This window comes from Pleurodeles waltl, chromosome 4_1, assembly GCF_031143425.1.
Source record: "Pleurodeles waltl isolate 20211129_DDA chromosome 4_1, aPleWal1.hap1.20221129, whole genome shotgun sequence".
Classification (NCBI taxonomy): domain Eukaryota; kingdom Metazoa; phylum Chordata; class Amphibia; order Caudata; family Salamandridae; genus Pleurodeles; species Pleurodeles waltl.
Window position 1 is genome coordinate 267,912,694 of NC_090442.1, and position 22,914 is coordinate 267,935,607.

The 22,914-nt window shown below is 40.6% G+C and overlaps 1 protein-coding gene across 4 annotated transcripts in view; it reads left to right on the forward strand.

The window, feature by feature from the left end:
• Positions 1-22,914, forward strand: part of SHISAL1 (shisa like 1) — a 644,593-nt gene that overhangs the window by 485,090 nt on the left and 136,589 nt on the right. The window lies entirely within an intron of this gene.

Consider the following 22,914-nt stretch of genomic DNA (forward strand, 5'->3'; position numbering starts at 1 on the left):
TGGCAAAGTTCCAAGACTAGACCATCACATGTCCTAGAATGTTGGATACCACTTCCTGGGCACATGTTTGTATACTACCCATGAGTCAGGCATTGGAAAATGCCATGTGGGTACGGTGTTTGTGACACCGAGTCCCAAAAACAAATGTAATGTCATGCCACAGTTTGAGTCATATAAATGACCTATGTTTCTCCTGTGGCAGTGGAGGACCAGCAGACCAAGCACCACGTGTGCACATATTTCCAGTGGTTAATTGCACAAAGGTGTCCAGTTCAAGTGTGTGGGGGCCATGTGTAGCCTGTGTCATTATTGGGGTCCATGTTGTCACAGTTACGTGCAGGTCTACTCATGAGTCTGTGGAGCCATTTCCTGCATTCACAAAGTATCCTTCACAGCTGAATTGAAGGAAAGCCGAAGAGGAATTGAGAACACACGTGGGGATAGTCCAGCTATTGCACTGCAAACGTTTTATGAGACTGACAACAGGGAAAACTTGGTGTGCTCACAAAGTTAATGGATCAGGAATTTTAAACCGTCAGGTTTCATCACAACATTTGTACGCAGGGTGGCCTCTAAAATTCCCACTGCAGGCGGGAACATCAGTGCCTCTGTGCTGATTAATCTCACAGCTATTTACCACGCAAGCCCCATCAATATGTTGGGGGCAATGTGAATCAGTGTGTGGACTGTCAGGGTACAAACATGTGTTGACATTTCATGCACATTATCTAAAGTTGTTTGTTGTGCTGGAGGCACCATACCAAATCCATGAATACAGCCATGGTACACTGTCACTATTTGTCACTCATGCATACATGAAACCCAGACAAGGGATGGGCCATGATTAGGCTATTTGAAGACAAGTTCCGCCCCGTGATACGATAAGTAAACTGATTACGCTATACAATGTATTAGAGTATTCATTGTAGAACTACATGACACAATATCCCAGGAGGAGAGTGAGGGCATGGAAAGCAACTATGAAACAAATGTAGCCACAGGGAACCTTTATGGTGACGCAAAGACAGGAACCAGTCAAGCTAACAGGATGCAGGGTCAATCAGGAACAAAAATGAACAAGGCAAATACACAGTAAGCAGACTGAGACTGGTCAAAGCTGGAACAACACTGTGGAAAATGAAAACTGTATTTGTCCTGTGTGTTGGAACGTAACACAATAACCCAAGGCCTGTGTTACCCAGGTGATTTATACGGCAATGCATAACAGTGTTATAGATATAATGGCAGTTTCTGTGCCGTTCCAGGCAGCTGCAAGGGCAGTGCATGTTCAAATGGCTGGTCTGCATGGAGGTGCACACAGGTCTGTGCAGCTTCAGTCTCTCACAAGTCCTGTAGGTGAGAATCAAGTTCAAAGGGCCAACAGTACCTTTCACATGGGAAACAATGGACAGGTGATTACTGCCAGTTGAGGCCATGTCATTGTCATTGTGTTGTTTTAAATTGTTCCCTTGTGTCTGTGGAGTGGCATCTGTTGTTATTTGTATCTGTCATTTGCCCATAGGTGTGTATCCAAATGGGTCAGGATATCACACATGCCTAGCAGTGTCACAACCTCAGTGTCTTCCTGGCCACGTGTCAATGTAGTGGTGCATGTGTTGTTTGTCCTAGAGGGTTGCTGTGCGGTGTGTATATAAGTAGGTTTCTGTACTTACCAACAAGTAGACCATTTACATATCGTCCATCCTGGTGTTGCTTGATGGTGAAGTGACGGAAGATGAATGAATCATGTACACTCCCAGGATACTTTGCCACGATGTCGGTGATCAATCCCCGGTGATCGACAATGGCCTGCACATTGATGGAGTGTGTGTGCTTCCTGTTGCGGTATAGATGTTCGGTTGCAGCAGGTGGCACAATGCGTACATGTGTGCAGTCAATGGCACCAAGCACGTGTGGGAAGCCGTTGATTTGGTAGAAGCCCTGTTGGTCTCCTGCTTCTGCGGTGTGTTGGGGAAGCTGATATGGCGGGGTGTGAGGGAGATGATGGCATCCAATACCTTGGGTAGGAAGGCAGAGAATGAGGGCTGTGAGATCCCGGCAACCAGGGCACCAGTGGTTTGAAAGGAGCCACTTGCCAACATGTGGAGTACAGCTAGCAGCTTGGTTTCTGGTGGAATGGTGTGGGGTGTCTGCAAGTTGGGTGCCAACTGTGGCTCAATGTTGCGCAGCAGCTGCTGAATGGCTTGCCAGTTGAGTCTGTACCTCTGGATGATGTCTTGTTGCCGGAGTCCCAGAAGGGTTGTTCTGGTGCGGAATATCCTCTCCTGCCTTCTGCGTTGCCTTTGGGGTCTCGGCTGGTGTTGTAGAAGCTGCTGTTGTTGGTCCTGTGCTCTGTGTCGGCGTGCATGCTGGATGAAAAGCACCTCCATGTCTTCCTTTTGGAGCTCTGCTGTTGCTTCTCCCGGCTGTGCATCATTTTTGCGCAGTAGCATAAATATGGCGCACGGGTGTTTAAGTCATTTTTTGGACCGGAATGCCTACCTTGCATGTCATTAACACAAGGTGGTTTCCCGCATCCAGAAAATGACGCACACGGCGGACTTTTGGCGTTCGCAGGCTTGGGTGCCATTGTATAACTATGGTGCACGGTTTGTGCCGAATGTGCGTCAAAATTTTTGACGCACATTCGGCGCAAACCGAGATTAAATATGCCCCTTAATGTACCTGGTAGTTTAGGGTGCAGCAAATGCCACCCAACCCAGAAAACAGTGACCCACATATAATCAGTGCAAAAGAATATAATCTGCTGAAATCATCACATCCATTTATGTTTGTCAGGCAGCGCTTCGTTAGGATCTAATATAGTAACGCAAAAATAAAAGTGGTAAAGACTCTCACAGGAATCACTAGAAACTAACAATCGCTTTAACATAGATAGGTACCATGAAAAGAAAATGCACCTACTTTAAATAGAAAATGAATATCTGCAGAATGCATTCTAAAATAGAGGAACGAGGAAAAAAGAAAATAGCAACTCATTATTGCAGATGGTAACCAGACCAGATTGAAAATATTTATTTTCTTGAAGCTTGTAAAGTCTCAGTGAGCGTCCACTTGTTTCCAAATGTGCTCAAGCTTTGAGACAGATTATTTCCTTTTTAGGTTCACATAAAAGAGCTTCTTAGTTTGTCAAGTTGCTTGGGGACAGGAAACCAATTTGTAAAGCTTCATATTGGGTGTGCATATATCTACACTGCGAGCCAGTGATGTGTTAAGCAATGTTCTTTTATGCCAAGTATCTGTACATGTGTTCATTCCAGACTTATCACTTGTTGATGCGAGTTTGAATTCAGCGGGGAGGATGTTTTTGAAGGCATAATCCTTTTTTAAATACCTTTCTCATACACTTTGCCCCAAAAACCTTTAAAGTCCTATTGCCAGCAAGTTATTTAAGACTGGCTTATTCCATGACTAACTTTCCCTCAGCGCACACGTTATCTGCTTAAAAAATAGGATAACTCAGAAAATGGGACATTATTACCTGCACCACTAGGAAATTGAGAAAATCCATGTGTCGGACCTGTTAACAAAATGTACTTTTCACATACCCTAACTCTCAAAATGTCCAGAATTTTGTCTTAGCAACCCACATATGTACATATATATGCTTACACACATGGATAAATGCAAAAACAGCAGAAGATGGACGGAATGCAGAGCAAATCAAACATTCACCCCCAGTCACAGATCTGGTTTTAATCCATCAGTTGTTTGCTTGCCATGCCATTCCAGCTCAGACCCAGACATATGCAAATCAGTCTTGACCCTGTTCCCCTTGGGAACAGTCCAGCCCGAACTGCCAGGCTAGGTCTTCCCTGGACCAGAAACAAGCATCCTGGGGCCGGTTTCAGGTTATCACCCTTCATCAGGCAGGCTAGCTTGAATCTGGTGGCAAACCCTAATTCTCAAAATGTCCAGAATTTTGTTTTAGCGACCCACATATGTACATATATATGTTTACAAACACGGATAACAACACACAGTCCAGCTGCTTCAAAGAAAAACAACCATTTGGAAAGTCAATAGGTCTGATTTTATTGTGGTAACCTATTCAACACATCAGCCAGACATGCTGTTCTGTGCTTCTTGGGTATTGCATTTTGACAATGTACATATCTACAAGAGCATTTCTAAGTCGACAAAATGCGCTCATAGCCATAACCTTATTATCTTTACTATGAGGACAATCCATTAAAAAACATATTCTATAAGTCTTCAGGGAAAGTCAATACAATTCAGTTCTTAATAATTTCAAGTGAAGAAATATAAAACATTCATTTTTTGTAGTACATAAGATAGAGAAGCCTTAGAGTGAACAGATTTTGCACCATTTGTATGAAAAGATGTGTTTTTTTTGTATTTCTTATTTAGCTTCATGCAAGCATGTAAAACCACCCACCATGATTGAATGAAATATGACAAATCTTCCTAGATAGCCCTGAATGTTGAGTCTGTTTTATGCTGGATAATGTTATTTTGTTTTGGTGGGATCTTTCGGCATTGTGCACAGTTACAGTACACAACCACGAGTGTAGGTATGTGTGGCAACCACTTTAAGGGCCCAGTATCCTGGGAGCCATAATCGAGCTGACTAAAACAAGATAGATTGCCTACTAAATTTGCAGACCAAATATAGAATAAACAAATAAGACTTGTCTACACTTCAGCCAAATGAACAAACAGGTCACACACAAGTCAAAATACTGCATATCTGTTGACATAGAAAGCGTGCCATTTGGTTGGTGCAAGAAGATTCCATTTATGATTGTTGCACATTAGAACAAGGCGAAATCACAGAAGCAACACCTCTGTGTAATCACAGGAAGACTTTGCAAAAATGTATGCCTGTACAGAAAAATAGCATCCACTCCCTTGCAGAGTATCAGTTTGACTCGCCACTCTATTACAATGTACCTGGGCAGGTCATCCCAAAAGGGGGGCGGGGTGGAGAAGTCAAGAGTCAACAAGTAATAAGTGAAGTCCAATCCGTTCAGACCTTTGAATATTTTGGAATACGCAGCCTGTCTCTGTCTTGATGGTCTGCATTCCTCATGCCCCTGAAGAGCTGCATTGGTCCAACATGTGCTGCTAATGGGAACCTGGACTCCAGTACCTAGAAAACTTAAGGCAAGCCAATGAAGATATATGTGAATTACTCATTCATTGTGCATCATAGATGAAGATAGCTTTGAATCCTTGAATTCTTGAATTTGTTCGAACAAAACATGTCCCACTGGGTATAATCTCATACAGAAAGCAACTTGATCCACTTGTTAGTCAATGGAATCTTACTCAAGTCGGAATTTCTTACAAAGGTCACACACAATATATACTTTGCATTCACTTCAACTCAAATCATCCGAAACTTCTATTATCTCTTTCATTCACCTGTGGTATTCTCATGCACATGCATTTTTTGATTTCAGGAGTCCCCTTATTGCTTATTGAAGAATTTCATTTGCAAATCTTCACTTATCAGTTTTCAGTTTTTGACATGAAACCAGCCACTCTCAATATGGTGACCTCCACTATAAAAATGTATATAATTCTTCCTCCATGTTGAGGCCTTTTGACATGTTATCTAATAGCACAGTGTATTTCCAATTGCCTTACACTTTTTTCTCTGTCACCTCCCCTGATCCCTACTGGCGCTGCACTTATGACATAATATATTAAACTGTTGGTATCATCGTTGTGTATGTCATGTATGTGTTGTGCTACATGGTAGGACCAGTCTTGTTCTTTACTGCCCTTAAGTGCTGAAGTACTCTTTTATGACCTTGTAATTTGCTGCTGCCTACGTTGGATAGATCACACTCACATTGTAGTTCATATGCTGCATACTACAGTGACATGGCCCCTTGATAACTACCAGTCTTCTGGAATATGGTACTTCCACTTCTTCCTTATCCATGCCACTTTTACATGCCTTGCATTTATGGCACTTATGGAAGCCTTTCCTATGTTGTACCCAGTTGGTAGTGTGTGTGTGTATATATATATATATATATATATATATATATATATATATATATATATATATATATATATATATATATAGGTCCACTTAAAAAAAAACAAAGGTGACAGGGACGTTATAGTTAGTTTTCTGAATGTTATAGTTAGGTTCTGATTTTACTCATACAAATCCTAGGAAATTCAGCAATTATAGTTTGTTAATTCAAGTAGCTATAACTCGCTCTCTAAGGTAGTTTTAGCTTGTGCCCTCGCCATGCACAGTTTTTTCTTCATTAATTTGACTGCTAATGCTTTACTGATGATGATTGCTGTAATATCTTTACTTATAGTCACCTTACGGAGTGAGTAACCTAATTTTTTAAGTGAATTTCTATGGTTTTTTAATTGGATTTCCTAACTATAACGTCCCTAGAACCTTTGTTTTTTTTCAGTGAATTTCTATGGTTTCTTTAATGCAAAATAAGGTTAATTACTATACATTAATCCAACCACTGCTGTGCAGGCCCTGCAGGAAACCCCTATAACCACCCAACCCCTCCATGCATGGCTGAAGGGTCCGTCTCTCTGAGAGTGGAAATAGGTATGAGAGGGGTCCTTCGGTGTGAGAGTGTCTGTCTGCCTGTGAGAGTGGGTGTGTGAACGTCTGAGTGGTTCTGTGAGTGGATGTGCGATGGCCTGTGAATGGGTGTGTCAGTGTCTGAATGGGTCTGTGAGTGTGTGGGTCAGTGTCTGAGTGGGTTTGTGAGCGGGTACATGAGGGTCTGAGTGGGTGTGTGAGTGCCTTTGTGTGCCAGTTAGTGGTTGTGTGAGTGTCTGAGTGGCTCTGTCAGTAGCTGCATGAGTGTCTGAGTGCCACTATGAGTGAATGAATTGGTGTATGAATGAGTCTGTGAGTGGTTTAAAAAATAAATTTGCCGATATTTGTGAATTTTTCTTGATGTTACACGGGGGCCACGCTGAGTGTTGCAATGTGTTTGTGATTATCGCGTAGTGTGAAAATTGTATTTAAGTGAATAATTTGACCCTCAAAAACTAGTATATCACACCCTTGGGATCACGGTACCTCCAAACTGACCCCTTGTGCCACAAAAACATATTTTCAGCCCCTTGGACCGTGTCCTGTAACATAAAATGGTGGCTACAACTTTGTCAAACCCGGCCAGCCAATCACTGCATTCCTAGTGCCAAAAAAAATTTAAATGGATCAACGGCTCTAGGATATACAAATTTATTTTCCCTTCAATATCTCAAAAACTACTCAACAGATTTACACCAAATAACCAAAAGAACAATCTGCGGGGAAGAAAACTGGCCTTTTGCCAAATTTGGTGCAATTCCATCCAGCGGTTTGGGCTGTACTCTTGTTCAAAACTCCAATGTGAATTAACATGGGAAACGCACGTTTTTTGCCCCATCCCCCTTTTTCTTGGCCCCTGCTGGACGGATCACCCCGAAACTTTCTATGCACAACAAAATCCCAGGCACACTTTTTGGAAAGAATTTCATGAAGATTCATCAAACGGTGCCAAAGATATGGGCAAGTCAATGCTTTTTCTGTGGAAACAGGGTCCTAACCATAGCTACCTACTGGCGATATAGATATATATTTTGTTCAGCAGTTCCACCAAAAAAATAATGAAAAAAAACTATAATTCAATTTCCTTTTAAGGGTTTATTTAGTGGGACCAGGAAAGTCAAAAAGCAAACAGGCATCAACAGATAATTTGATAGGTTAGACACAAGTAATGTAAAAAACTGAATTTTTACAAAGCACAGTGCTGATGTGGAATATAACATTAAGAAGTAATTTAGAGCTTTATTGTTCAGGTGTTAAAGGCTGATAGAGACACAGAACAGAAAATAGAATGTTGAAATTGATAACATAGTTATAGAGGAGCAAGTTGAAGAATATTCTAAAGCACAGGGTAAAACATGAAAATAAAACAATTGAGGAGGATTCTTTTAAGACAGACATAGTAGTTTAAAATATATGGTAAAAAATCTGCAATATATTTGGATAGACCAACATAAAGAAAAGAGCAGTAAACAAAATGGGATATCAATATTAAATGAAGAAGCAGATTCAAGGAAGAAAAAGAAAGTAAAGACAAGTGGCCTCATTACGAATGTGGTGGTCTTCAGACCGCCACACTTGCAGTGGCAGTCAGGACTGCTGCCAAATTAAAACCCTGGCAGTTGTACCACCAGGGTTCCGCCAGCACTGCCAGGATCCATGAACTCATCGGCCTGGCGGAGATCGTAATCTGCCATGGCAGCGCTACATGCAGAGCTGCCCTGCGGATTACAACTTTGTTCTTCACCAGCCTTTCTGTGGCTGTAATACTGCCATGAAAAAGCTGGCAGAGGGCAGGTGCATGGGGATCAGGGGAGCCCCTGCACTGCCCATGCACTTGGCATGGGCAGTTCAGGGGTCACCCCAGACCAGCACTGTTGCAATATTCACTGTCTGCTTTGCAGACATTGAACATTGTGAGAGTGCTGGAGCATTGCCGCTGGCTCGATTATGATCTGGAGACAATGCTGTAGCTTGTTTCCCAGTAAGTGGGTGGGCGGAAATTAAGGTTTCTGCCTGCCGACCTAGCAGGAAGCTCTTAACTCCAGCAGGGTGGTCGCCAGGTAGGTGGCAGCCATGATGTCGGGAGTTTGTCAGGCGAGCCTTCCTGTCCGCCAAACTCAATTAGGCCCTAAATGTTACTAATAGTAAATTACTGAAAATTAGATCTGGGCACATGTAAAGCTGCACTTTGGAATATTGTAGGCCAAACAATAATAAAACTCAGATTATGAGCAGAAAAGATATGGATCATTTTGAAGGAGGAGTAGCAATGGGACATGATAGAAGAAGCAGGAAAAATAGTAATTTATGTTTGAATTGAGGCATACCAAAAAAATCCCCATATCAAGGTGTCTTATACAGACAGACCAACAGTTAAAAAGGAGATAAGAACCATGTCAGAAAACGTAGGGCATCAATTACAAAACAAGGAATCAGCACTGAGGGACACCATGGTGCAACAGTAGAGAAAATAAATAACCCTTTTAAAATATGGATGCAGAATTTATGAATAACTTGGATTAACAGATAGCCAATCAGTGTCTGACCTACCAATGGCTGTCAATTCAACAAAATATCAGGGTTGGTGGATGTGACATTACACACACTTTGTGCTCCTGTAACATTACATATTTAATTCCATGTTAATACCCTTGTGTGCTGAGAGAAGAGTATGGAGCAGAAAACTAAAAAGGCTTCTAGAGCAGAGTTTACTTTCAGTCCCTAACACTACCATTATGATCCCTGGGATGATCGGCTACCAAGAACAATGTCAGTGGTAGTAATTGCCACTCCTTCTACACTAATTTAGGCACCCAAAAAGAAAGTGATGGAAAAAGAACAGAGTCATCTACTACGTTGACGTACCTCTCAGAAAATGATGATAGAGTTTCTGACAACAAGCTTGGTGAATTCTATTGAATGTAGAGGAAAGGTGTCTTGATTATTTGACCAGGACAAAAGCCTGACAGTGGACAAGAAAATATATTGAGGGAATTTATTAATATGTCCAGTCTATGTTTTGACAGACAGTGAAGTAGCCAAATGGTTGAATGCCTTATTTCTTTGAATTATGCACCTGCGGCCCTCAGGGAATGTGTAGCCATTTATGTAGTACTGCTTGTTTGATGTGGTCATAATGTAGTCATGAGGTCCCTTTTTTTAATCCGAAAGAGAGCACATACCTTGAAATTTGCTAACCTCTGCCAAAAGGATGGAAATCTATAATTTGTAGGAGGGTCACTGTTTGCATAATTTGATTCTTTGTATGCATTCTTAAATCCAAATGAAATAACCTATTTGAAGAGGGACACTTGGGTATAGGCTCCTGTAATTAAATGCCAGACTTGAGGGTAAAAAAAGAACACACATCCAGTTGTATGTTATTCAACAGTAGTCTTTGCAAATTTGGTGATTAATTAGCCATTTGTTCCTGGAACGTTTTTCTGTATTTTTCAGCCTCTTAAAAATGTGATATCTTAAATTGTACTCTCCTACTTCTTATCTCTATTATTTGTACTCATTTTTCTGTTTTCCAGTATATGCTGTTTGTCTTTGGCACTACTTTCTTCTTTCTTCTTTTTGTATCAGCTGCCGACACAGGATTGTTACTCAGTTGTCTAGTTGTTTTTACGTTTATCGAGAAAATGCAGGTGCTCAAATACCTATGTATGGTGCTTATCAGTGTGTCCACATACAACGGGTGTGGCGAAAGCATACGAAAGACAAGCCCGTCCCAGCCTAGATGTTAGCCGCTCTGCAAATCTGCTTTCCAATTGCCAACCTCCATGGTCCCAAAACAGTGTTGAGGGTAAACAATTAAGTGACTGATTTAAGTTGTAAAGTATTAATAATCTTCTGCACTATCCTGGCCACATTTTGTCTTAATAGGCCACTGTTCTAGTAAGCCTCCATTACGTGGCCACAATTTAGACCCCAGCATGCTTAATAAATCTAGTGATCTTCATTGTCCTTTTAGTAGTGCAGCTTCCTCCTCTGATGCTTTAATGGTGTGTCTCTCTCTTGCCACCCTAAAAACGTTCATATTAATCAGACGACTGACATTGCTGCTGACACTTCTTTTAATGGTGATCTCAGCCCATCGATGATAGCAGTATTTTAGAATCTACCACCCCTACCCAGAGACCCGGGTAAATGTACAGGCATTCTCACAGTCAATTGCTATCCCTTCATTGCTGCACAATTGTAAGCTGCATTACCCTTCACGAAAAGGGCAGTACAATTAACCTAATGGTGGGACCTCCAATGCCAGGCCCACTCGTAAGCATACACTTAGATACATGATACTATTGATGAACTCTCATTAGATCTGTTTATGCAAGTAAACCCAACTCAAAAACATTATGAAGGTATAAATTACAGAAGATACTTGCCCTCTCATCATTCTGTCTGCAGGGAGAGAAATAGTGACAACTATGAAGATGGAGTTACTATTTCTATTTCAAAGGATTCACCAATTCAGAGGTTCTTACTATTAGGTTGTATCTAATTCTACACATGCAATGATCTTTATGTTAATCTATTGCGCTCCACCAATATTTTCCAGACACTGTAGCTGATTTTGTTACATTAGTAGGGATTTCCTTTTATCATTATAATTTATAACTTATTATTCATACAAATGATCCTAATAACTCTCCTTTGCTAACCATCTTCCTACTATGTTGTGATCTTACTCACTACAAAAGTTGGGAAAAACACCACGCTCTCTACATGCCATACCTTATCTTTGGTTATTGGGCTCATGGAAAGTATATCAAACTTACATGCACTCCTTTCTGGTTGGCTGGATCGTTATTTATTTGTTGGCAAAATCCCCAGTAAAAAAACTATTAGTCCAGTTAACAGTTTTGCTATCTGAATCAAACCCAGAGTGGACCTCGTTTTTTGAAAAAGAGGGTCAATCACTGCTAAAATCTCCCCTTTGTTTTGAAGATGACCTGTGAATGCTAAAGAAATCCACTAAAAGAGTAGAAAGATTACTGGGGTGTTCCAATGATGTTACGGCTAAAACGTTCATAGTCAGAATTCTATTAGTACTTAGCTACTATTAAACATGCCAAAGTCAAATTCACAGAATTCTAAAAGTATCCAATAAGCAAAAAGGAGATTTTTAAAGTCATAAAGAGTATTCCACCCCTGTCACTTCCTGATTCGTTCTGCAATTAGGTAGCCAATTGTCTTGTAACAAAAATCCCTAAAATTAGAGACTCTGGGCCTCATTACGAGTTTGAAGGATGCTTTAGACCGCCCGCCGAACTTCCAATGGGGAGGTTGCAACCATAGTGGCTACCTCCCCACTGGGCCCATTATGAGTTTCCCGGTAGGTCAGAGGGAGGAAACTTGAGTTTCCTCCCACTGGATTAGTGGGAAACACCCTACATCATTGTCTCTGGCTCGTAATCGAGCTAGCGACAATGCTGTAGGATGCAGGGTGCACCTGCACCTTTGCAATTACAGACAGTGAACCTTGCGATGGTGCTGGCCAGGGGGATCCCCTGCACTGCCCATGGCAAGTGCATGGGCAGTGCACGCCCCCCCCCCGGGGCTCCCTGCAACTGTTCTCTGCCAGCCTTTTCATGGCAATGCAACCACCATGAAACAAGGTCGTAATCCCAGATTAGGACTGCTGTAACCGCCAGATCCCCGGGATCACTGATCCTGGTGGTGCTGGCAGTCCCACCGTTGTACGACTGCTGTGGTATTAATATGGAGCGTGACCACCGTAATTGGCAGTGGTCCAATCGCCACAGCGAGTCTGGTGGTCTTGTGACCTCCAGACTCGTAATCGGGCCTCTATCTCCCATCTTGATTTGCCTGACAAGCCTACAATTCAGTCCACCATTCCACAGAAACTTGGTCCAATTTTGAGCAATAGGTCCTCTGTAAACAGTGTAAAGATGCAGTGCAACTTTGGATCCTACTGGTTCTCATTTCACTTACATCCTTATCTAAGCAACATGACTGTGCTCACCTAACCCTCTTAGATACAGTCAAAGCCTCCCTGCACACTGGTGTTGTCCCTGATCTACTCAAAAAGTCACTGTATTTGCCTTACTGAAAGAGGCAAACTTGGACCCTAACTATCACCTTATTACTTTGCTTTTGGTCGTAGCAAAGATTCTTAAACCTCATGTTGGATCACAGCTAAGCAATTTCAATCACTCAGGTCAGTTTCTGTCAGGGCTGTAGCATTGAACTGGCTTTTCGGTACTGCTAGAATGCCTTCGCCTCAAAGTCATGGACAACTGTACAAGTGCTCTGATTCTGCGTGATTATCTCTGTTGCTTTTGATAGTGTTCACCATATCATTATTAACTAGCTCCACACTATAGGTATATAAGCTCAGTTCTAAATTGGTTCACCCCCTTTCTTATGGATAGTACTAAGCAGGTGTTTCTGGGACAGTCATTCTACATCCAGTAACATTACTTTTGGTGTCTCGGAGGCTATTGAACATATACACAAAACTGCTGGTGATTTTTCTAGGATTTTACATTCTAAGGGCCTGATTTAGAGTTTGGTGGATGGGGTTACTCCGTCACAAACATGACTGATATCCTGTCCGCCTTATTACGATTCCACGATATCCTATGGACATCGTATTATGGCGGACTGGATATGCGTCACATTTGCGCCCATCTGCCAAACTCTAAATCAGGCCCTAAATCTTTAATCTTGGGTGATGCACCTGATCTATTGTTTAAACTAAGATCTTACTCCAGAGATTTTCCCTCATTCAGAACACTGTCTTAATGCTGTCCTCGACCAATAAGCCATCTCTGACTGACTGAAATGTTTACCTCTGACTCTCATCAGTCTGTGCAGCAACCTACAATTTGGCCTTCCAGCTTTAATCCCTGCCATAAACTCTCCAAGGTGGTTAAAAGACGAGTGCTAAAAACCTCTTTTCATAGAATCCTACATCACAATGTATTAACCATTCATACCCCACCTACCTCTCCTATCACTTGTTAACTTTATGGTTGTCTTTTACAGTGTTCTGCTGCCTTTTGGCTACGTTTGTGTTAGGTAAATACTATATGCATTTGATTATATGGAGAACGAGGTGCCAGCTATCACTTCCTTGAGCACATTCCATCTGAGACATCTTCTCCCCTATTTAACGCTAACAAGCAGACCATGACAGTCTCACTTAGGATCTAGATTGGACTACTGCAATAACTTATATTTCAGTATCAAATCTTCTTTTCTTTGACACGTTCAAGCCATTCAAAATCAAGCAGCTAGACTAGTGGCAGACACTCTTCATTTTAGCCGTACTACTGACTTTTGAAATTTTTTACATTTGCTTCCAATCCATTAACAAGTTATTTTTAAAACTCTCTGACAATTGTGCCTTGAATTGCAAGTCACCAGCAATTACCTTGAGAGTTATCCCAACAGAACCCATCAATCTTCCACCCTAATGTTTTTACAAATCTCCAGGTAGAGAAAAGCCTGCCTGGGGGGCTCTTTTTCAGTATGTGCCAAACATCTGGAATAAACTTTCTAAATATTTTACCTATGCTCAAACCATGTTACCTTCAGAAAGGTCCTTAAAACTTTGCTTTTCAGTTAACAATGGCTTTGCTCTTCTACCCTACCTCTACTGCTTGTAGCCGGAGACATTCGCATAAGGGCGTGCTCTAACAAATTAAACTGAACTTACCCAACAATTCTACCATTGTGACAAAAACTTTTTAATTTGATTGTCAAAGAATATATTAAAATTGTGCTAATCCATATATTCGCCCATTTTCCAACAACATTATCATTGGAGAGGGAGCCATTAATATTTCTGAGTTTATGTTTAAAAACAATAAATGTCTATACAGTGATATAATCTGATGTACTGAGGGGAAACACAACTCAGAGTTAGTACATGGGATTGTCAGTCACTTTATAAAATGATTTGCTAAAGATGATGGCTGGAAACATGAAGCCCAGCCTACTTGCACTGATTTGTCAACTCTACCATTGAGACTTCTTAAGCAGAGATGAAGAAGAGTACATGCAATGAAAATACATTTAAGTAAGTGATTCCAGGGAAGGGACTCCACACTGCTGTGTTGTATGTAAGTTCCCGGAGTACTCAGCAAAGGAATGCAAATTTGGAAATCACAAACATTGGCATTAGAAGGCTTGGAAACCTGTGCTTTCCAAGGTTTCAAGGCATACAACAGGCAACCAAACACTCAAATTGTGACAGAATAAATGCCTGCAAATTGTCTAACCAGTGGCAATCACTCGAAGTAGCATCCTTTAACATTGTTGTTGACCCACTGTGCACCCTCGACTGAGATGCCTAATGCAAATCAGCACTGACCCTGTTCATCTTGGGAACCGTCCATTGTGAACCTTGGTCAACTTGCCCCTCCACACTGTATCCCATTGCTTTTTAGTTGGGAACTTTGAGATTCACACCCCTGAATCTCACTAACTAAGCTACGCCCCTGGGTTGTTGTTAAGGCAGTGATTCCCATCAGCAAACTAACCCTGTGTCATGTGGGCCATCGGCAGTACTCTGAATGTTGTAGAACATGCTTAAATTGTATAATGCAAACATTGAAATAATACTGTGCCTCTTTTTGCATTACTTCTGGTAGGGAAGGGGTATGACGGGTGTGCAAATAAATAATCCCTGCCTGATGACTGTCTACTTTTTAGAGCAATTGCTGTGGAAGTGAAGGCTACTGCTGGTTCAAAACTCCATTAATCTGTATGCAAAGTGCTCTGCATTTGTGCTTCCTTTTTACTGCTGCTATTAATTGTATTTAATGTTCATCTGTATAATGTTTGTCATTCAGTCTCAGATCTCATTTAAGCTCTCCTTTTACTTAAATTGTCAGTACTTGGAGCCAGCACCCAGGTCTCAATCCATCTAAGTTGTCTCTGAACCTTTGTCCGCCATGCTGCATACCCTTCTATTTCAATGCTTAGATTTATATGAATTCAAATTGTATCCCAAACCTAATCTCCGTTATCCATTGTTATCCCTTACATGTGAAGGTTAGAAACATAGATTTGCAAATATATGAGAAAACATGGCACAGCTTTTATGTGGGTTTTTTTTTGGGCGGAGGCAATACATGTCATTTCAGGGTCTTGCTAGCCCTAGTTGCAATTCACAAAATTCCACAATTTATAAGAGAAAATATGAAGTGTACAAGGTGCTCCTAATGAATCTTCTTCTGAAATGAAGGCAAAGCTAAATTCTGAAAATATGTGGTATGAGTCATCCAATAGTATTCAAAGACTGGTGTCCTGTGACTTGGCAAGCAAAACAGTAATTTATACATTTATAACCTCCTCCCCTAAAGAAGCATTGCTGTTAACCAGTCTTCCTCTGCAATTATTATATCGCAAGAATCAGTTAAGTGAGTCCAGATAATCATTGTGATGGTCCACTCAATGTTCCTGTTGGTTAGAGCCTGAACTTTGTTAACTGAGTCCATCTCATTCAAGTGCACGTACCGGTGTTTCTACCTGAACAAATTCATTAGTCCCTTCGACATTTTAGAGGGACTAGAACTTCCGGTACTGCCATTTCCACTGCATAGCTTGAGATGCCTAGATCCCCATTCTTCCAAAGGACTAGAACGTTTTACCCTATCTGTTCACCCAATGGTCTCATGGCACTATTGAAGCCTGTGAAGATGAAGGGCATTTAAAGTCTTCCTAAGAGACATTAATGGTGGTATATAATAAAGCAAGTACACTACCCCACAACTAGCAATGTTGTTGATTAAGTACCATTCAAATTCAGAGGCACATGTTCAGCGCTTATCCTTTGGGGTTGAATGAGGCTACCTTGTCTACTGGCTTCCAAAAATGGCATTGTTTAATTTATTGGGACAATATCCTACAATTGCATTTTACAGTTTCTGGATTAATGGCAGTTGTAAAGGAGTCTGAATGGTACCTTTGACTTCAGAACTTTGATGCTGTAATGGATATTTCTTTAACAGTCTGTATATATTTATTAGTTCTGTCAGCAGTTCTCTAGTCTCTGCTATGGGAAGTAGGTCTCTGTCTGGATGCACTGCTTATTTATTTATTGTAGCTGATGTCTGTTCTGGCAGTGTCAGAGGACCAATTCTTCACATTTGGTTCTCTGCATTGAAATAGGTTCTTATGTTCTATGTAAGTTAAAGGAACTTTAAAAAAGCATATGAATCAGAGTCGTTTGGGGGCTCTACTACATCATATTGTGTATGAAGCTTGCTGCATCCACAGCCTCTGTTTCAATCCGAGAATAGAATACCTCAATACTATTTATAGGGTCTGCTGTGTTTCTCCTAGCCCCAAAAATGAATGCATCATTTTCAGAGTAAAGGAACGCTGGCTGGAGTCTTTCAAGCCCCTCCAAAACACTCTGTTAGACAAGGAGTGTTGGCAGTCAGACAAAGCAAATGAGAACTGGCAGTCATTTTTTCAACTCCGTCCAATATGTTCAGTTAGGCAAAGAGTGTTAGCAGTCAGTCAAAATTATCAGATCATCTCTTATTTGCAGATGATAATAAATGTGTGTTGGTGTTTAACTTGTCATATGATTTAACTTTTAGTATTTGCCTATAAAATCATACGTATCAAAATGATTACAATCAATATAAACAACTCAGCAGATTAATATACAGTTCAGTATGAATGTTAAATATGCCCATCCATATTTCATTATACATTCCTAACCTGTTGGTCTATTCTCTAACCTATGTGTCTAAAAATGATCAGCCAACATGGCTGTGTTACTTTGCTGAACTTAAAATACATGCTAATCCAAATACAGTTTAGCCACAGATCCTATGCTATAATCGGGTAAAATTATGTATCTAACCCTGGCACTGCACTCGTACCTTATACACCAGTGGTTCCCAACTTTTTGACTACTGTAGACCATGTATATTTATTTGAATCTGGGGACCCCCTACTGAGTCATTACTGAAAGCTGGGGACCTAATATGTTAATATTATTTAATTTTCTAAGCAGTCACAGACCCCCTAAGGAGGCTTTGTGGACCCCCATGGTCCCCAGACCACAGGTAGGGATTGACTGTTATTGTTATACACCTTTATCATTAAAGATGTATTGTGGGGCAAGGAGGAGATCATTCATGTTTGGTAGCTATTTTGCAATAAAATTGTGCTAACAAAGCCATTCGCAGAAGAGTACAGCAGATATGAAAGCTAGTGCTACTTTTCAGTTTTGCTTCCAAGACAGATCTTTACAACGTGATCTTTCCTTGCAGTTACGTTAACAACATCTGCACCAGAGAAGTGGAGTTTTCCCTCTATTTCCTGTTGGTTTGAATGGCCACAGAAAACAAGGAGTTTCTAACCAGACAAATATGGTTACTCAGCAGACCCTTGATACATTACCATTCAAACAGTAGGCCCTGCACCCCTCAAACACCTTCTCTAATATTTAATGCACCATATTTACATGCAATCAAGTCCGTCTCGCATTGCATTCAGCATGCTGCATTAATATCATATGAAAGCCGTGCCATGCATGGCAAGGCAAATCTATCTATCTATCTATCTATCTATCTATCTATCTGTCTATATATTTATATGAATATATTCACTGAAAAAAAACAAAGTTTAATGGGGAATACCGTGTAGCTTTCGTTATAATGCATTAACATGGGTTTAAAAAAAAGACAGTAAAGGGCAGTTATGGTATGGTTATGAATTAAAACTGACAAACCACTGAAGTGAGCAAGTTATGGGTACAGGCACAATCTGTACACCACAGCCACACAAACCATAAACTTGGGCACCAAATACAATTCTTAGGAACTCACAATGTTTATGCTGATAAATACCATTCACTAAAAGGAAAGTGCAATTAAACAGAAACACATATTCAAACCAATAAATGTTACTGCATTCATAGTCATCTCGGTGAAAGTGGTAAGGGATTATTTTAGTAAATATGTATATGTGGCTATGCACAATAGAATTTTGCGGCAGGGTGCCATTGTGCCACAGGCAGATAACTCCTGCTGCGCACAGTCCTTGGTAATAAAAAGATAGGAATAGCAGCAGGATTGTATTTTTTTGCAGGATATGCATATCCCACTGGAGTGGTTTACGTTTTGGAGAGAGGGTTTTTTTTGTTGTTTTTTGGGATGTGGTGGGGCATTTCACTCGCCCATAAATTTACAAAGGGTACCAGCAACCCCTGTTTAACTGGGCCTCTTTTTCAAATTATCTGAAATTACTTGTAGGACTGCTTACCTAACAAGCTGAACTTTAAAAAAATTAAATGGAAATTATTTATAATGCCTCAACAGTGACAACTTTTAAAGCTTATTAAGGACGTCTTGTAGAGAAACTTATAAATAATTTCAAAGAATTTTAGAATTAGTTCTCAGTAATACCAGCCCTAAATAACATGTCATGAACATTTTGAGTAATTTTGCCAAGGTTTAGACATGTTTCCTTTAACCAAACCTGAACTAAGAAATTAATTTGAAATTCTAAAATGTCACATTTGAGAACAGCATTTTACCTATATGTTCCTTTCTGAACATCAACCTATTATATAAATAATTTCCTCCGCACCAGTAGTACAATCATCAAGAACATGTGTTGGAATATCAAAAGTTGTGTAGACCAAAATCAGACCATGTAATGAAAGAAGTCATTTTATTACAGACTTAAGTACTTTTAGTCACAGAGGTCATTACCTTACAAAGGACATTTAGCACACAACTTGGCTGAAAAGAGTATGGTGCCAGATATTTTATCTTTGTGGCAGGGGCAATGGGGCAAGAACATTTCAATAACAGCATGTTTCCACCCACAGGGATTCCATGGTTATAAACCCTGTGTCTGTATAATGATGACAGTTAAGAAGCTTAAACAGTGTAATAGTTAAACGTCAAGGGAACAGAGGTATAGTGCTTTGCAGCTGAATTGTAAAGAGTAGGACCAAAGAAAGGTGTGTGACTAATGTGGAAGGTAAATAAGAATCAAGAAGATTATGCTGTTTAGACCTCATCTCCAGAAAGGTGAGAGTAAAACAGAAATGCTTTAGAAACAGTGAATCTGGACTTTATATACAGTACAAGATAATGTAATATTCTAAATTTACTGGTATGAACGAGGTGTCATTTCAGGGTTTGCATTTCTTTTCATGTTAATGACAATACAAGAGGATTGCACAATAGAGAAAATTATTTCTGAAAATAGCATCCAAAACTGGCATGATGGTGGCTAAAGAACAATTATCCCTGGTTGGAAAGGTGAGACAATATCATTTGTTTCAATATTGCAAACACTTTCATTCATTTCAAGCTGATTTTGGAACTCACAAGAAGTTTTTTAATACCTCAAACTGCATGGCGTTCTCAAACTACCTGTTAAGATTTCACCTGGTGAGAGATATAAGAGTTGAGCTATTTATCTTTTGTTGCAGTTTTAAGTCACACTTAAGTGGACTAGTAGGAGTATGAAAGACTAAGGGCTTCATTCTGAGGCTGGTGGTCTTGAGACCGCCAGCCTTGTGGTAGTGGTCAGACCGCTGCACACCAGGTGGTCTAATGACAAATTATGACTCTGGCGGTCGGACCACCAGGGGACTGCCGCCACAGCTAGGAAGAAGGTTCCCGACGGGTTGGTTGCAGACAAAGTTGTGGTCAGCCTTGGTGGCGCTGAGTTCAGCGCCTCCTTGCTAATCACAAGTCCAGTTTCCACAAACCATTTCATAGTGGGGACCCCACCCTGAAAAGGCTGGCAGAAACCCAGTGCTGAGGGCCACAGGGGGGCCCCTGCACTTCCCACAATCATGTCATGGACAGTGCAGGGGGCTCCCTGCCCAGCACCCTTGGAATGCACACTGTCTGCTATGGCAGAGGCTGGGAGCATCTGTGCGATGGCATTCACCTTGGCTCTGTGAGGATGCAAGGCCATTGCCTCTGCACAGTTCCCACTGGGCTGACTGGCAGAAACCTCTGATTTCTGAAGTTTCTGCCAGTCATCTCAGTTGAAACCTCGTAATCAGGCCGGGACAGGAGACCGCCAGCTCTGTGGCGGACTCATCTCCACAGGGCTGGCGGTCTGAAGGTCTGACGGTCAGCCTGCTAGCCTTGTAATGAGGCCCTAAATCTCCCAAGGTTAAGCCAACAGCTTTGATGTTTGGTTTAGGAGTTTTTTAATGAGTCAGAGGTTCAGATTGTGCATTCTCCTTTGTTGGTCTAGTGTCCCACACAGGAGCTTCCTCCTTAACTTTCATCCAGATGCATTTTACACAAATTCGTGACATTATAAAACCTCTGACGTTAGAGAAATGAGAGAAGCCTGTAACAATTCGCTTTATATAATTATAAATGTTTTGTTACATTTCAAATAAATGTCAACACGGCATTTTCTTTTCCTGCATTAAATGTCACCAGACGTAAAAGCAGGCAGGCGCTTCAGAAACATATTGGAAAACAAATAAAATATGTATTTATTGGTTTATGTAGATAAACATTATGATGCGTCACAGCAAGTAAAAATAACACCAAAGGCAAGATCATGCCATCAAGTGGTGGAAAGCTAGAAAATAACTTTTCGTGGGAGCTGTAAGTACATATTTTTTGACACGCTGCGAGGGTGCGGCTGCAGATTTGTCGCAATGCGCTATTTAACAGGATGTTAAACTTTGTGTATAGCACTTGAATATTTTTTTCATTGACATGCATATTCTAATCAAAGACAATCATTACATGAAGCAAACAGAAAAGTGACGGAAGGAATGCTTAAATTAACACCTCCATTGGAGATCGCTCTGACCCACATTCCAGTACACTGTTTTTCACCCACCATGCCACTCTAGACTGTGATCAGACATATTTAACAAAGGTCTTCATCCTCGACCAGCCCGAATCGTCAGGCCATGCCCCCTCCATTACATGATGGTGTTAGTGTCCTGGTGGGAGTTAATTATAATTACTGCATGTTGTCATTCTAACTTCCATTATTCATGGGTCCATGGAGCTGAGTGGTGTGATCAGCATGCAGGAGTTACCCTTTGCCCAGCAGTGAAACACACTGCTTTCCTCTGTTACGTGGTTGGACCCACATTTATGCGAGGGCAGACCTCACGCAGATGCTTTTCTGCGGTGTCTGTTTTAACAGTCATGAATAAACAAGTATGTGGGAGCAGCTAAATGATAATAATCCTTTAAACCAGGGTATCAGGGTTGTTCTGTCAGTACTGCTTGGACCGCATATAAATGTGAATGTAGGCAGTAGGTGGAATACGTTGCAATAGTTAGAGGGCTCATGTTTGTAAACACAGTCTTTCTTAGTTTTATTGAAAATATTTCTTTCACAAGAAATGTTGTTTATTTCATTACATTAACTGTCCTAAGTTACCATTTTCTAATGTTTGTTACATATGTTAGATAGATATTTTTTTATTTTAAAATAGTAAATAATACCAACGCAATTGTTTCATAAAATGTCTTGTAATTGACTTTAAATGTTATTTACATTTCTTTGTTAATGTGATAATCATTAGTTTAGCATGAATGTTGCTCATCTGAAAAAAAGTATTAGGCTAATGTTTTTGTGCACACTGGAGCATGAACTAGTTTTCATACTGTATTTTTTGCTTGTTGAGATTGCTACACGTGTGTTTTGTCCTTGATGCAAAAATTCATTCTCTAACTATACTTGAAGATGTGTATACTGCAGTGTTTAAACTCACAGGAAAACAAAATAAAAGAAGCCAATTAATCTAAAACACATTTGAGGAAACAAAAATTATTAGAACAACAATTCTGTTGAAAATAATCGAAGGAAAAATTCCTCAAACTTTTAATGATATAAATCTACGTAAATAAAAAACACTGTTTGGAAAAAATGTACTAACCTCGTAGACAATCTTTAATGTTCAATGTATTAGCTCTGTGTTAGAATGTGGGGTGTTGGAATATGTGTGGGTAATATGGCATGCTTGTGTGTTCTTTGTCAGTGGCAGCTCCATTTTGACGAATACCTTCCTACCCGCATGTTTTCTCTCGTCGTATCACCTTTTCATAACCGATCATAACATCTTTCTTTTGGTTATGAGCAGTGCTTTAAATGGGCCGCTACTCTCCGGCACTTTTTTATTTTGAGAGGGAGAATACCGGCATATCTCAAGAAAAACGTAATACTTTTAATTGGAAAGTACCGGCACTTCTCAGAAACAAGCAAGTACTATGATAGAGAGTACCTGCACTTTTTCCATTTAAAGCACTGGTTATGAGCATGAGCAGGGATCTGCCACGACGATCCCGCACTGGGTAGATCAGTTGTCGTTGAACAGTCTGCATAGTCTC